The sequence below is a fragment of the Meriones unguiculatus genome, chromosome 14 (genome assembly GCF_030254825.1).
Source record: "Meriones unguiculatus strain TT.TT164.6M chromosome 14, Bangor_MerUng_6.1, whole genome shotgun sequence".
NCBI lineage: Eukaryota > Metazoa > Chordata > Mammalia > Rodentia > Muridae > Meriones > Meriones unguiculatus.
The window spans coordinates 48,254,432-48,267,797 of NC_083361.1; the positions used below are offsets into that span (position 1 = coordinate 48,254,432).

At 40.5% G+C, this 13,366-nt stretch overlaps 3 non-coding genes across 3 annotated transcripts; all 3 read right to left on the reverse strand.

The window, feature by feature from the left end:
- Positions 1-2,948: 2,948 nt before the first annotated feature.
- Positions 2,949-3,013, reverse strand: LOC132647815 (small nucleolar RNA SNORD109A). Its single transcript, XR_009586156.1, has one exon. It is a non-coding gene; the product is annotated as a small nucleolar RNA SNORD109A (small nucleolar RNA).
- A 3,493-nt stretch (positions 3,014-6,506) lies between these two features.
- Positions 6,507-6,571, reverse strand: LOC132647387 (small nucleolar RNA SNORD109A). Its single transcript, XR_009585755.1, has one exon. It is a non-coding gene; the product is annotated as a small nucleolar RNA SNORD109A (small nucleolar RNA).
- A 3,900-nt stretch (positions 6,572-10,471) lies between these two features.
- LOC132647816 (small nucleolar RNA SNORD109A) lies at positions 10,472-10,536 on the reverse strand. The gene has a single exon (XR_009586157.1). It is a non-coding gene; the product is annotated as a small nucleolar RNA SNORD109A (small nucleolar RNA).
- Between the last annotated feature and the right edge of the window lie 2,830 nt (positions 10,537-13,366).

Consider the following 13,366-nt stretch of genomic DNA (forward strand, 5'->3'; position numbering starts at 1 on the left):
GACAACAAAAAGCAACACACAGGCCAAGCTACATTTTCGTCCATATACATCACCAGGTATCCCACAGGACATTGACAGGGACAGGAGTTGGGTTCTGTGTGCCTGATTCCTGAACCTTCTCTTCTTATCACCTCTCATGTCATGTTTCTTCAAATGAACTCAACACCACCCAGTTTCCAAGATGAAGGAAGGCATTGCATTTAATACCAAAAATATTTTTAGTTTTGTTTTGTTTTGTTCTGACAATGGACAACTAGATTTCTGGCTCAACATAATCCATAATCATTTATAAAAAGAATAAATATGGTTCATTGACAGCTCTGTTTGAGTTTTTGAAAAATTTATGGCAATTCACCGAATTTTAGAGGGCAAGATTGCATGTTTCCATGCTACTTACAAGGAAGTGAAAACGCATGGGTGGCTCTCATAGTATCCACGCCAGAGGATCAAGGATAGATGAAATTTGTGAGGGTTATTGTTCTGTGCTCTAGGGGTCTAGACTCCTAACACCTTATCATCGTCCTTTGGGTTCCACACCTGTCAGGGCAGAAATAAGAGTTTAATTCTTTGAGCTTGAATGTCGATAAGGGAAGGAGCTGGGAGAAGGCTTTTCTTAGTACTTCTGGATATATTATTTAGAATTGGAAGCTTCAATGGTAGCTTCAAAAGAAAGTCAAATATGCCAATAACTTCACCCAACTGTTGGTTTTCCAAATGCACCTCAAAATACTAATGGTATTAGGTAGTATCCTTGTCACTTGCTTGGGTTGGGACTACCTAGCTAAGTCCCCTACAATGCCAGGGCCATAGCAAGTGTTCCACCATCAAGAGGCAAGATGAAGCCTAGGTTGTTTAGCCATGAGAGGGACGTTAAATAATTCTCATCTCTTGTGGTACACAGTAGGTAAATATTTCGTCAGGCGAGAATGCAGCCTGCCTACAAACAAAAGACACAATGGGAAGCAGCGTCACTTACCTGTCCTGCCAGAAGGGAAGCACCTATCCAAGTTTTAGCCTGCAACATAATAAGTATGAAGGTTATCAGAAAAGGAAATGCGTCTAGGCAACCTTGACTTTCTAAAGTGTCCCGACCTTCAAGTCTGCCAGCAGTTCAGTCTTTCCCAGAACCAACTATTGAATTCATTTCCTCCCTTCCAATCCCCTCAGATTTTAGCCACTGTGGCAAGGATTTCTCCTCTTCTGATGACTTCCTCAGAAGCTGTCTGTGAGAGCATCTTTGCCAGTGCCAACAGGCACATTGTGTACGCCTCTCAGTGGGCAGCGAGGAAGTTGGACAAAGCAAAGAAGAAGCAGTGCGTATAGCATTGCAGTATGGTCATTCTTAACTCCTCCTTTCTCAAAGTCAAAACGACCAAGTTGCACAGAGGTGAAAGTCAGTAAGCCCAATGGTATCTTTGAGATTTCAGGATGTCATTGAAATTTGTCCTCTGTGCATGGAATTCTCTCCTTGTTTATCCAACAGAGTGTTCCATAATTGACTTTAGAATTCTTCCCTGCCATGCAACCTCATCTTGGAAGAGAGGGGAATGCAAAGGTACCTTTTTGTCTACATGTATGTTACCATGTCTCGATTCATGGAACTCAAGTCTTAAACTTGGAAGAGCATTGGAATCATCTACCATGCTTCAGGTTAAATCTGATGAAAAGATGATGATTTCTACGCACTAACTGACTAGCCCGTGGTCAAATACACTGGGTTGATTTTATCGAGTATGTTGTACTACACATCTGAGATTACATGATGTCCTTGATTGGATATTCAAGCTTCAACCATGCCTTTAGAAATTGTGTATCCAGCAAGTGTTACCAAGAGTCCTATGCTACAGCTTCGTAAAAGTCTGTTAGTAGTAAGATATATATATATATATATATATATATATATATATACATACATATATGTGTGTGTCAGTTCTGAATTAATTGTGTTCATCATGAGGATGTTAAGAAGATTCAGTGTGTGGTTCTTTCTTGTTTCATTGAAGAGTTAGTGCATCTGATCCATTATTAGGATTGTGGGTCTACCAGCTAGCAACATGTTCTTTAGAAATATCTTTCCTTGTTTCATAAAGGAATAGTTGTTTTCATAGATCTTGGGTAACACGCAAATTTTGTTAAAATAGATGATTTGCATCTGTGTGAGAGCGGCAATAAGAGGATGAATGTACCCAGGAGGAAAGAAAAACAACAACAACAAGTAACAGAAAGCAAAGCCCAATTGTCATTTCTCATGATGGATCAACTGAGATGGTTTCCATGCGAGAAAGAGATAGGTAAACACAAAATGCTCTGGAAGATTTTGGCAGCTAAGACATAAATGATGAACACCAATAAAACTAGGGAATGTCTCATACAGGTGCCCTGGCTTCTCAACTAGCCATTATTATCTAGAATTTACCCAGCCTCCAACAGGAAAGACCATTTCAATTTTCCCTCTATATAAATTGAATGATCCTTTAATTATTAGTTATACGTCAGCCTTTACACAACTTTGGGAAAAGTGCGAGGGCAGTCATTGTCCTCCAATATTCTTGGGACTACTGGCATGAGCCCTAACCTCCCAGCCTGATACTTTACCACATATGTGCAAGGGTACATCGCCGGAGACTAGGAATGAGCAGCACGTTCTAATTCATCAGTTCTTACATATTTTTTGAGTACGTCATTTGCACCTACAGTCATCTCTACCTGATATATGTGCCTACTCCTATAGTAAAGGTTGTCTCCCTATCACTTGGAATCATTTCTATCTCTTTGAAAATAGAAAGCAATGAAGATTGTATCAAACCAAGTATGGGTATTGTTATGAGGCCTTTTTCGAAAAATCTCAGAATCTGATGCCATACTGCACAGTTCTCATCCTCTATGAAGAGGGAAGAGTGCAAGGCAGGCTCTGAACTCCTCATGGGTCTCACGAGGACCTCATATCTGGACCTCAGATCGCATCTGTTCAAGTCAGTCAACGTCCTCAGAGACCTGTTGTCATCATAGATCCAGAAAGGCCTTCGCTCAACACATGAGTTTTCACCTACCAAGTGAAATCCCAGAGAGCTAGACTCCTGGGCCTTGACAAGGAAGTTCAAAACTGTGCAGGAGGCATGTAGCTCATTCTGTCAAAGGTTCTGGGGAAACACAGAGGACAGGATTAAAGAGCCTTTCCCCTTTGACACCATATGAGAAAAATAGAGGTCAACACATTGCCTTTGGTGGGTGTCACTGGCCCCAAATCAGGTACCTGTGAATGTTCCTTGAATTTATGTATTTAATCTTTACAACAAAGATTTGGTAAGAATAGAGAAAACATTCAAGAAAGCAAAATGACTTTTTTCCTATCTAGATAAGATTTTTTCAACATCCTAATTTGCGGTTTTGATTTTATGCTCGTCATGTTAACCCGCCTTTACACTTCCTCCTCATGTTCCCTGTCTTCCATGTATGTTCCTCTCCATCTTACAGTGCACAGTATTGAGCCTTCCAGTTGTCCTGCAATTGTCAATGCTCTGGAGGATTTTGTGATGTATGTCGCATGACCACCAGCTCCTTCCATATTTCCTTGGACAACAAAAAGCAACACAGAGGCCAAGCTATATTTTGGTCCATATACATCACCAGGTATCCCACAGGACATTGACAGGGACAGGAGTTGGGTTCTGTGTGCCTGATTCCTGAACCTTCTCTTCTTATCACCTCTCATGTCATGTTTCTTCAAATGAACTCAATACCACCCAGGTTCCAAGATGAAGGAAGGCATTGCATTTAATACCAAAAATATTCTTCGTTTTGTTTTGTTTTGTTCTGACAATGGACAACTAGATTTCTGGCTCAACATAATCCATAATCATTTATAAAAAGAATAAATATGGTTCATTGTCAGCTCTGTTTGGGTTTTTGAAAACTTTATGGCAATTCACCTGAATTTTAGAGGGCAAGATTGCATGTTTCCATGCTACTTACAAGGAAGTGAAAACGCATGGGTTGCTCTCTTAGTATCCACGCCAGAGGATCAATGATAGATGAAATTTGTGAGGGTTATTGTTCTGTGCTCTAGGGGTCTAGACTCCTAACACCCTATAATCTTCCTTTGGGTTCCACACCTGTCAGGGCAGAAATAAAAGTTTAATTCTTTGAGCTTGAATGTCGATAAGGGAAGGAGCTGGGAGAAGGCTTTTCTTACTACTTCTGGATATATTATTTAGAATTGGAAGCTTCAATGGTAGCTTCAAAAGAAAGTCAAATATGCCAATAACTTCACCCAACTGTTGGTTTTCCAAATGCACCTCAAAATACTAATGGTATTAGTTAGTATCCTTGTCACTTGCTTGGGTTTGGTCTACCTAGCTAAGTCCCCTACAATGCCAGGGCCATAGCAAGTGTTCCACCATCAATAGGCAAGATGAAGCCTAGGTTGTTTAGCCATGAGAGGGATGTTAAATAAATCTCAACTCTTGTGGTACACAGTAGGTAAATATTTAGTCAGGCGAGAATGCAGCCTGTCTACAAACAAAAGACACAATGGGAAGCAGCGTCACTTACCTGTCCTGCCAGAAGGGAAGCACCTCTCCAAGTTTTAGCCTGCAACATAATAAGTATGAAGGTTATCAGAAAAGGAAATGCGTCTCGGCAACCTTGACTTTCTAAAGTGTCCCGACCTTCAAGTCTGCCTGCACTTCAGTCTTTCCCAGAACCAACTATTGAATTCATTTCCTCCCTTCCAATCCCCTCAGATTTTAGCCACTGTGGCAAGGATTTCTCTTCTTCTGATGACTTCCTCAGAAGCTGTCTGTGAGAGCATCTTTGCCAGTGCCAGCAGGCACAGTGTGGACGCCTCTCAGTGGGCAGCGAGGAAGTTGGACAAAGCAAAGAAGAAGCAGTGAGTATAGCATTGCAGTATGGTCATTCTTAACTCCTCCTTTCTCAAAGTCAAAATGAACAAGTTGCACAGAGGTGAAAGTCATAAGCCCAATGGTATCTTTGAGATTTCAGGGTGTGATTGAAATTTGTCCTCTGTGCATGGAATTCTCTCCTTGTTTATCCAACAGAGTGTTCCATAATTGACTTTAGATTTCTTCCCTGCCATGCAACCTCATCTTGGAAGAGAGGGGAATCCAAAGGTACCTTTTTGTCTACATGTATGTTACCATGTCTCGATTCATAAAAACTCAAGTCTTCCACTTGGAAGAGCGTTGGAATCATCTACCATGCTTCAGGTTAAATCTGATGAAAAGAAGATGTTTTCTACGCACTAACTGACTAGCCCGTGGTCAAATACACATGGGTTCCTTTTTATCGAGTATGCTGTACTACACATCTGAGATTACATGATGTCCTTGATTGGATATTCAAGCTTCAAACATGGCTTTAGAAATTGTGTATCCAGCAAGTGTTACCAAGAGTCCTATGCTACAGCTTCGTGAAAGTCTGTTAGTAGTAAGATACATATATATATATATATACATATATGTGTGTGTCAGTTCTGAATTAATTGTGTTCATCATGAGGATGTTAAGAAGATTCAGTGTGTGGTTCTTTCTTATTTCATTGGAGAGTTAGCGCGTCTGATCCATTATCAGTACTGTGGGTCTACCAGATAGCAACATGTTCTTTAGAAATATCTTTCCTTTGTTTTTTAAAGGAATAGTTGTTTTCATAGAACTTGGGTTAAACGCAAATTTTGTTAGAAGAGATGATTTGCATCTGTGTGAGAGCGGCAATAAGAGGATGAATGTACCCAGGAGGAAAACAGAAACAACAACAAATAACAGAAAGCAAAGCCCAATTGTCATTTCTCATTTTGGATCAACTGAGATGGTTTCCATGCGAGAGAGAGATAAGTAAACACAACATGCTCTGGAAGATTTTGGCAGCTAAGACATAAATGATGAACACCAATAAAACTAGGGAATGTCTCCAACAGGTACCCTGGCTTCTCACCTAGCCATTATTATCTAGAATTTACCCAGCCTCCAACAGGAAAGACCATTTCAATTTTCCCTCTACATAAATTGAATGATGCTGGAATTATTTGTTATACGTCAGCCTTTACACAACTTTGGGTAAAGTGCGAGGACAGTCATTGTCCTCCAATATTCTTGGGACTACTGGCATGAGCCATAACATCCCCTTCTGACACTTTACCACATAAATGCAAGGGTACATTGACCGAGACTAGGAATGAGTAGCACGTTCGAATTCATCAGTTCCTAGATATTTTTTGGTTACGTCATTTGCACCTACAGTCATCTCTACCTGATATATGTGCCTACTCCTATAGTAAAGGCTGTCTCCCTATCACTTGGAATCATTTCATTCTCTTTGAAAATAGAAAGCAATGAAGAATGTATCAAACCAAGTATATGTACTGTTATGAGGCCTTTTTCGAAAAGTCTCCGAATCTGATGCCAAACTGCACAGTTCTCATCCAGTCTGTAGAGGGAGGAGTGCCAGGCAGGCTCTGAAATCCTCATGGGTCTCACGAGGACCTCATATCTGGACCTCAGATCGCATCTGTTCAAGTAGGTCAACGTCCTCAGATACCTGTTGTCATCATAGATCCAGAAAGGCCTTCGCTCAACACATGAGTTTTCACCTACCAAGTGAAACCCCAGAGAGGTAGAATCCTGGGCCTTGACAAGGAAGTTCAAAACTGTGCAGGAGGCATGTAGCTCATTCTGTCAAAGGTGGTGGGGAAACACAGTGACAGGATTGAAGAGCCTTTCCCCTCTGACACCATATGAGAAAAATAGAGGTCAAAACATTGCATTTGGTGGGTGTCACTGGCCCCAAATCGGGTAGCTGAGAATGTTCCCTGAAATTATGTACTTAATCTTTACAACAGAGATTTTGGTAAGAATAGAGAAAACATTCAAGTAAGCAAAATGACTTTGTTCCTATCTAGATAAGATTTTTTCAACGTCCTAATTTGCGGTTTGATTCTATGCTCTTCCTCTTAACCCTACTTTAGGATTCCTCTTCCTGTTCCTTTCTTCCATGTATGTTCGTCTCCATCTTGCAGTGCCCAGTATTGAGCCTTCCAGTTGTCCTGCAATTGTCAATGCTCTGGAGGATTTGTGATGTATGTCACATGACCACCAGCTCGTTCCATATTTCCTTGGACAACAAATTGGAACACACAAGCCAAGCTACATTTTGGTCCATATACATTTCCAGGTATCCCACAGGACATTGACAGGGACAGGAGTTGGGTTCTGTGATCCTGAATCCTGAACCTTCTCTTCTTAACACCTCTCATGTCATGTTTCTTCAAATGAACTCAAAACCACCCAGTTTCCAAGATGAAGGAAGGCATTGCATTTAATACCAAAAATATTCTTTGTTTTGTTTTGTTTTGTTTTGATTTTTCCGACAATGGACAACTAGATTTCTGGCTCAACATAATCCATAATCATTTATAAAAAGAATAAATATGGTTCATTGTCAGCTCTGTTTGGGACTGCGAAAACTTTATGGCAATTCACCTGAATTTTAGAGGGCAAGATTGCAAGTTTCCATGCTACTTACAAGGACGTGAAAACGCATGGGTGGCTCTCTTAGTATCCACGCCAGAGGATCAAGGATAGATGAAATTTGTGAGGGTTATTGTTCTGTGCTCTAGGGGTCTAGACTCCTAACACCCTATCATATTCCTTTAGGTTCCACACCTGTTAGGGCAGAAAGAAGAGTTTAATTCTTTGAGCTTGAATGTCCATAAGGGAAGGAGCTGGGAGAAGGCTTTTCTTAGTACTTCTGGATATATTATTTAGAATTGGAAGCTTCAAGGGTAGCTACAAAAGAAAGTCACATAGTCCAATAACTTCACCCAACTAATGGTTTTCCAAAAGCACATCAACATACTAATGGTATTAGGTAGTATCCTTGTCACTTGCTTGGGTTGGGACTACCTAGCTAAGTCCCTTACAATGACAGGGCCATAACAAGTGTTCCACCAGCAAGAGGCAAGATGAAGCCTAGGTTGTTTAGCCATAAGAGGGACGTCAAATGATTCTCATCTGTAGAGGTACACAGTAGGTAAATATTTAGTCAGCCGAGACTGCAGCCTGCCTACAAACAAAAGACACCATGGGAAGCAGCGTCACTGCTTACCTGTCCTGCCAGAAGGGAAGCACCTCTCCAAGTTTTAGCCTGCAACATAATAAGTATGAAGGTTATCAGAAAAGGAAATGCGTCTAGGCAACCTTGACTTTCTAAAGTGTCCCGACCTTCAAGTCTGCCAGCCGTTCAGTATTTCCCAGAACCAACTATTGAATTCATTTCCTCCCTTCCAATCCCCTCAGATTTTAGCCACTGTGGCAAAAATTTCTCTTCTTCTGATGGCTTCCTAAAAGCTGTCTGTGAGAGCATCTTTGCCAGTGCCAGCAGACGCAGTGTGGACGCCTCTCAGTGGGCAGCAAGGAAGTTCAACAAAGCAAAGAAGAGGCACTGCCTATAGCATTGCAGTATGGTCATTCTTAACTCCTCCTCGTTACTCAAAGTCAAAACGAACAAGTTGCACAGAGGTGAAAGTCAGTAAGCCCTATGGTATCTTTGAGATTTCAGGGTGTCATTGAAATTTATGCTCTGTGCATGGAATTCTTTCCTTGTTTATCCAACAGAGTATTCCATAATTGACTTTAGATTTCTTCCATGCCATGCAACCTCATCTTGGAAGAGAGGGGAATCCAAAGGTGCCTTTTTGTCTACATGTATGTTACCATGTCTCGATTCATGGAACTGAAGTCTTCCACTTGGAAGAGCATTGGAATCATCTACCATGCTTCAGGTTAAATCTGATGAAAAGAAGATGTTTTGTACGCACTAACTGACTAGCCTGTGGTCAAATACTCATGGGTTGCTTTTTAATAGAGTATGTTGTACTACACATCTGAGATTACATGATGTCCTTGATTGGATATTCAAGTTTCAACCATGGTTGTAGAAATTGTGTATCCAGCAAGAGTTACCAAGTGTCCTATCCTCCTGCTTCCTAAATGTTTGTTAGTAGTAAGATATATATATATATATATATATATATATATGTGTGTGTGTGTGTGTGTGTGTGTGTGTGTCAGTTCTGAATTAATTATGTTCATCATGAGGATATTAAGAAGATTCAGTGTGTGGTTCGTTCTTGTTTCATTGGAGAGTTAGCGTGTCTGCTCCATTATCAGGACTGCGTCTACCAGCTAGCAACATGTTCTTTAGAAATATCTTTCCTTGTTTCATAAAGGAATAGTTGTTTTCATAGATCTTGGGTAACACGCAAATTTTGTTAGAATAGATGATTTGCATCTGTGTGAGAGCGGCAATAAGAGGATGAATGTACCCAGGAGGAAAACAGAAACAACAACAACAAATAACAGAAAGCAAAGCCCAATTGTCATTTCTCAAGATGGATATATATGTGTATATATATATATATACATATATGTGTGTGTCATTTCTAAATTAACTGTGTTCATCATGAGGATGTTAAGAAGATTCAGTGTGTGGTTCTTTCTTGTTTCATTGGAGAGTTAGCGCATCTGATCCATTATCAGGATTGTGGGTCTACCAGCTAGCAACATGTTCTTTAGAAATATCTTTCCTTGTTTCATAAAGGAATAGTTGTTTTCATAGATCTTGGGTAACACGCAAATTTTGTTAGAACAGATGATTTGCATCTGTGTGAGAGCGGCAATAAGAGGATGAATGTACCCAGGAGGAAAACAGAAACAACAACAACAAATAACAGAAAGCAAAGCCCAATTGTCATTTCTCAAGATGGATCAACTGAGATGGTTTCCATGCGAGAAAGAGATAGGTAAACACAACATGCTCTGGAAGATTTTGGCAGCTAAGGCATAAATGATGAACACCAATAAAACTAGGGAATGTCTCAAACAGGTGCCCTGGTTTCTCACCTAGCCATTATTATCTAGAATTTACCCAGCCTACAACAGGAAAGACCATTTCAATTTTCCCTCTATAAAAATTGAATGATCCTTTAATTTTTTGTTATACGTCAGCCTTTACACAACTTTGGGAAAAGTGCGAGGGCAGTCATTGTCCTCCAATATTCTTGGGACTACTGGCATGAGCCCTAACCTCCCCTCCTGACACTTTACCACATATGTGCAAGGGTACATCGCCGGAGACTAGGAATGAGCAGCACGTTCGAATTCATCAGTTCTTACATATTTTTTGAGTACGTCATTTGCACCTACAGTCATCTCTACCTGATACATGTGCCTACTCCTATAGTGAAGGTTGTCTCCCTATAAATTGTAATCATTTCTATCTCTTTGAAAATAGAAAGCAATGAAGATTGTATCAAACCAAGTATGGGTACTGTTATGAGGCCTTTTTCGAAAAATCTCAGAATCTGATGCCATACTGCACAGTTCTCATCCTCTCTGAAGAGGGAAGAGTGCAAGGCAGGCTCTGAAATCCTCATGGGTCTCACGAGGACCTCATATCTGGACCTCAGATCGCATCTGTTCAAGTCAGTCAACGTCCTCAGAGACCTGTTGTCATCATAGATCCAGAAAGGCCTTCGCTCAACACATGAGTTTTCACCTACCAAGTGAAACCCCAGAGAGCTAGACTCCTGGGCCTTGACAAGGAAGTTCAAAACTGTGCAGGAGGCATGTAGCTCATTCTGTCAAAGGTTCTGGGGAAACACAGAGGACAGGATTAAAGAGCCTTTCCCCTTTGACACCATATGAGAAAAATAGAGGTCAACACATTGCATTTGGTGGGTGTCACTGGCCCCAAATCGGGTACCTGTGAATGTTCCCTGAACTTATGTATTTAATCTTTACAACAAAGATTTGGTAAGAATAGAGAAAACATTCAAGAAAGAAAAATGACTTTTTTTCCTATCTAGATAAGATTTTTTCAACATCCTAATTTGCGGTTTTGATTCTATGCTCGTCATGTTAAGCCGCCTTTACACTTTCTCCTCCTGTTCCCTGTCTTCCATGTATGTTCCTCTCCATCTTACAGTGCCCAGTATTGAGCCTTCCAGTTGTCCTGGAATTGTCAATGCTCTGGAAGATTTTGTGATGTATGTCGCATGACCACCAGCTCCTTCCATTTTTCCTTGGACAACAAAAAGCAACACACAGGCCAAGCTACATTTTGGTCCATATACATCACCAGGTATCCCACAGGACATTGACAGGGACAGGAGTTGGGTTCTGTGTGCCTGATTCCTGAACCTTCTCTTCTTATCACCTCTCATGTCATGTTTCTTCAAATGAACTCAACACCACCCAGGTTCCAAGATGAAGGAAGGCATTGCATTTAATACCAAAAATATTCTTAGTTTTGTTTTGTTTTGTTCTGACAATGGACAACTAGATTTCTGGCTCAACATAATCCATAATCATTTATAAAAAGAATAATTATGGTTCATTGTCAGCTCTGTTTGGGTTTTCGAAAACTTTATGGCAATTCACCTGAATTTTAGAGGGCAAGATTGCATGTTTCCATGCTACTAACAAGGAAGTGAAAACGCATGGGTTGCTGTCTTAGTATCCACGCCAGAGGATCAAGGATAGATGAAATTTTTGAGGGTTATTGTTCTGTGCTCTAGGGGTCTAGACTCCTAACACCCTATCATCTTCCTTTGGGTTCCACATCTGTCAGGGCAGAAATAAGAGTTTAATTCTTTGAGCTTGAGTGTCGATAAGGGAAGGAGCTGGGAGAAGGCTTTTCTTAGTACTTCTGGATATATTATTTAGAATTGGAAGCTTCAATGGTAGCTTCAAAAGAAAGTCAAATATGCCAATAAATTCACCCAACTGTTGGTTTTCCAAATGCACCTCAAAATACTAATGGTATTAGGTAGTATTCTTGTCACTTGCTTGGGTTGGGCCTACCTTGCTATGTCCCCTACAATGCCAGGGCCATAACAAGTGTTCCACCAGCAAGAGGCAAGATGAAGCCTAGGTTGTTTAGCCATAAGAGGGACGTCAAATGATTCTCATCTCTAGAGGTACACAGTAGGTAAATATTTAGTCAGCCGAGACTGTAGCCTGCCTACAAACAAAAGACACCATGGGAAGCAGCGTCACTGCTTACCTGTCCTGCCAGAAGGGAAGCACCTCTCCAAGTTTTAGCCTGCAACATAATAAGTATGAAGGTTATCAGAAAGGGAAATGCGTCTAGGCAACCTTGACTTTCTAAAGTTTCCCGACCTTCAAGTCTGCCAGCCGTTCGGTATTTCCCAGAAACAACTATTGAATTCATTTCCTCCCTTCCAATCCCCTAAGATTTTAGCCACTGTGGCAAAAATTTCTCTTCTTCTGATGGCTTCCTCAAAAGCTGTCTGTGAGAGCATCTTTGCCAGTGCCAGCAGACACAGTTTGGATGCCTCTCATTGGGCAGCAAGGAAGTTCAAAAAAGCAAAGAAGAGGCACTGCCTATAGCATTGCAGTATGGTCATTCTTAACTCCTCCTCGTTTCTCAAAGTCAAAACGAACAAGTTGCACAGAGGTGAAAGTCAGTAAGCCCTATGGTATCTTTGAGATTTCAGGGTGTCATTGAAATTTATCCTCTGTGCATGGAATTCTTTCCTTGTTTATCCAACAGAGTATTCCATAATTGACTTTAGATTTCTTCCATGCCATGCAACCTCATCTTGGAAGAGAGGGGAATCCAATGGTGCCTTTTTGTCTATATGTATGTTACCATGTCTCAATTCATGGAACTCAAGTCTTCCACTTGGAAGAGCGTTGGAATCATCTACCATGCTTCAGGTTAAATCTGATGAAAAGAAGATGTTTTGTATGCACTAACTGACTAGCCTGGGGGAAATACTCATGGGTTGCTTTTAATAGAGTATGTTGTACTACACATCTGAGATTACATGATGTCCTTGATTGGATATTCAAGTTTCAACCATGGTTGTAGAAATTGTGTATCCAGCAAGAGTTACCAAGAGTCCTATCCTCCTGCTTCCTAAAAGTCTGTTAGTAGTAAGATATATATATATATATATGTATATATATATATATATATATATATATATATATATCTGTGTGTGTGTGTGTGTCAGTTCTGAATTAATTATGTTCATCATGAGGATATTAAGAAGATTCAGTGTGTGGTTCGTTCTTGTTTCATTGGAGAGTTAGCGTGTCTGCTCCATTATCAGGACTGTGGGTCTACAAGCTAGCAACATTTTCTTTAGAAATATCTTTCCTTGTTTTTTAAAGGAATAGTTGTTTTCATAGATCTTGGGTAACACGCAAATTTTGTTAGAAGAGATGATGTGCATCTGTGTGAGAGCTGCAATAAGAGGAAGAATGTACGCAGGTGGAAAACAGAAACAACAACAAGAAATAACAGAAAGCAAAGCCCAATTGTC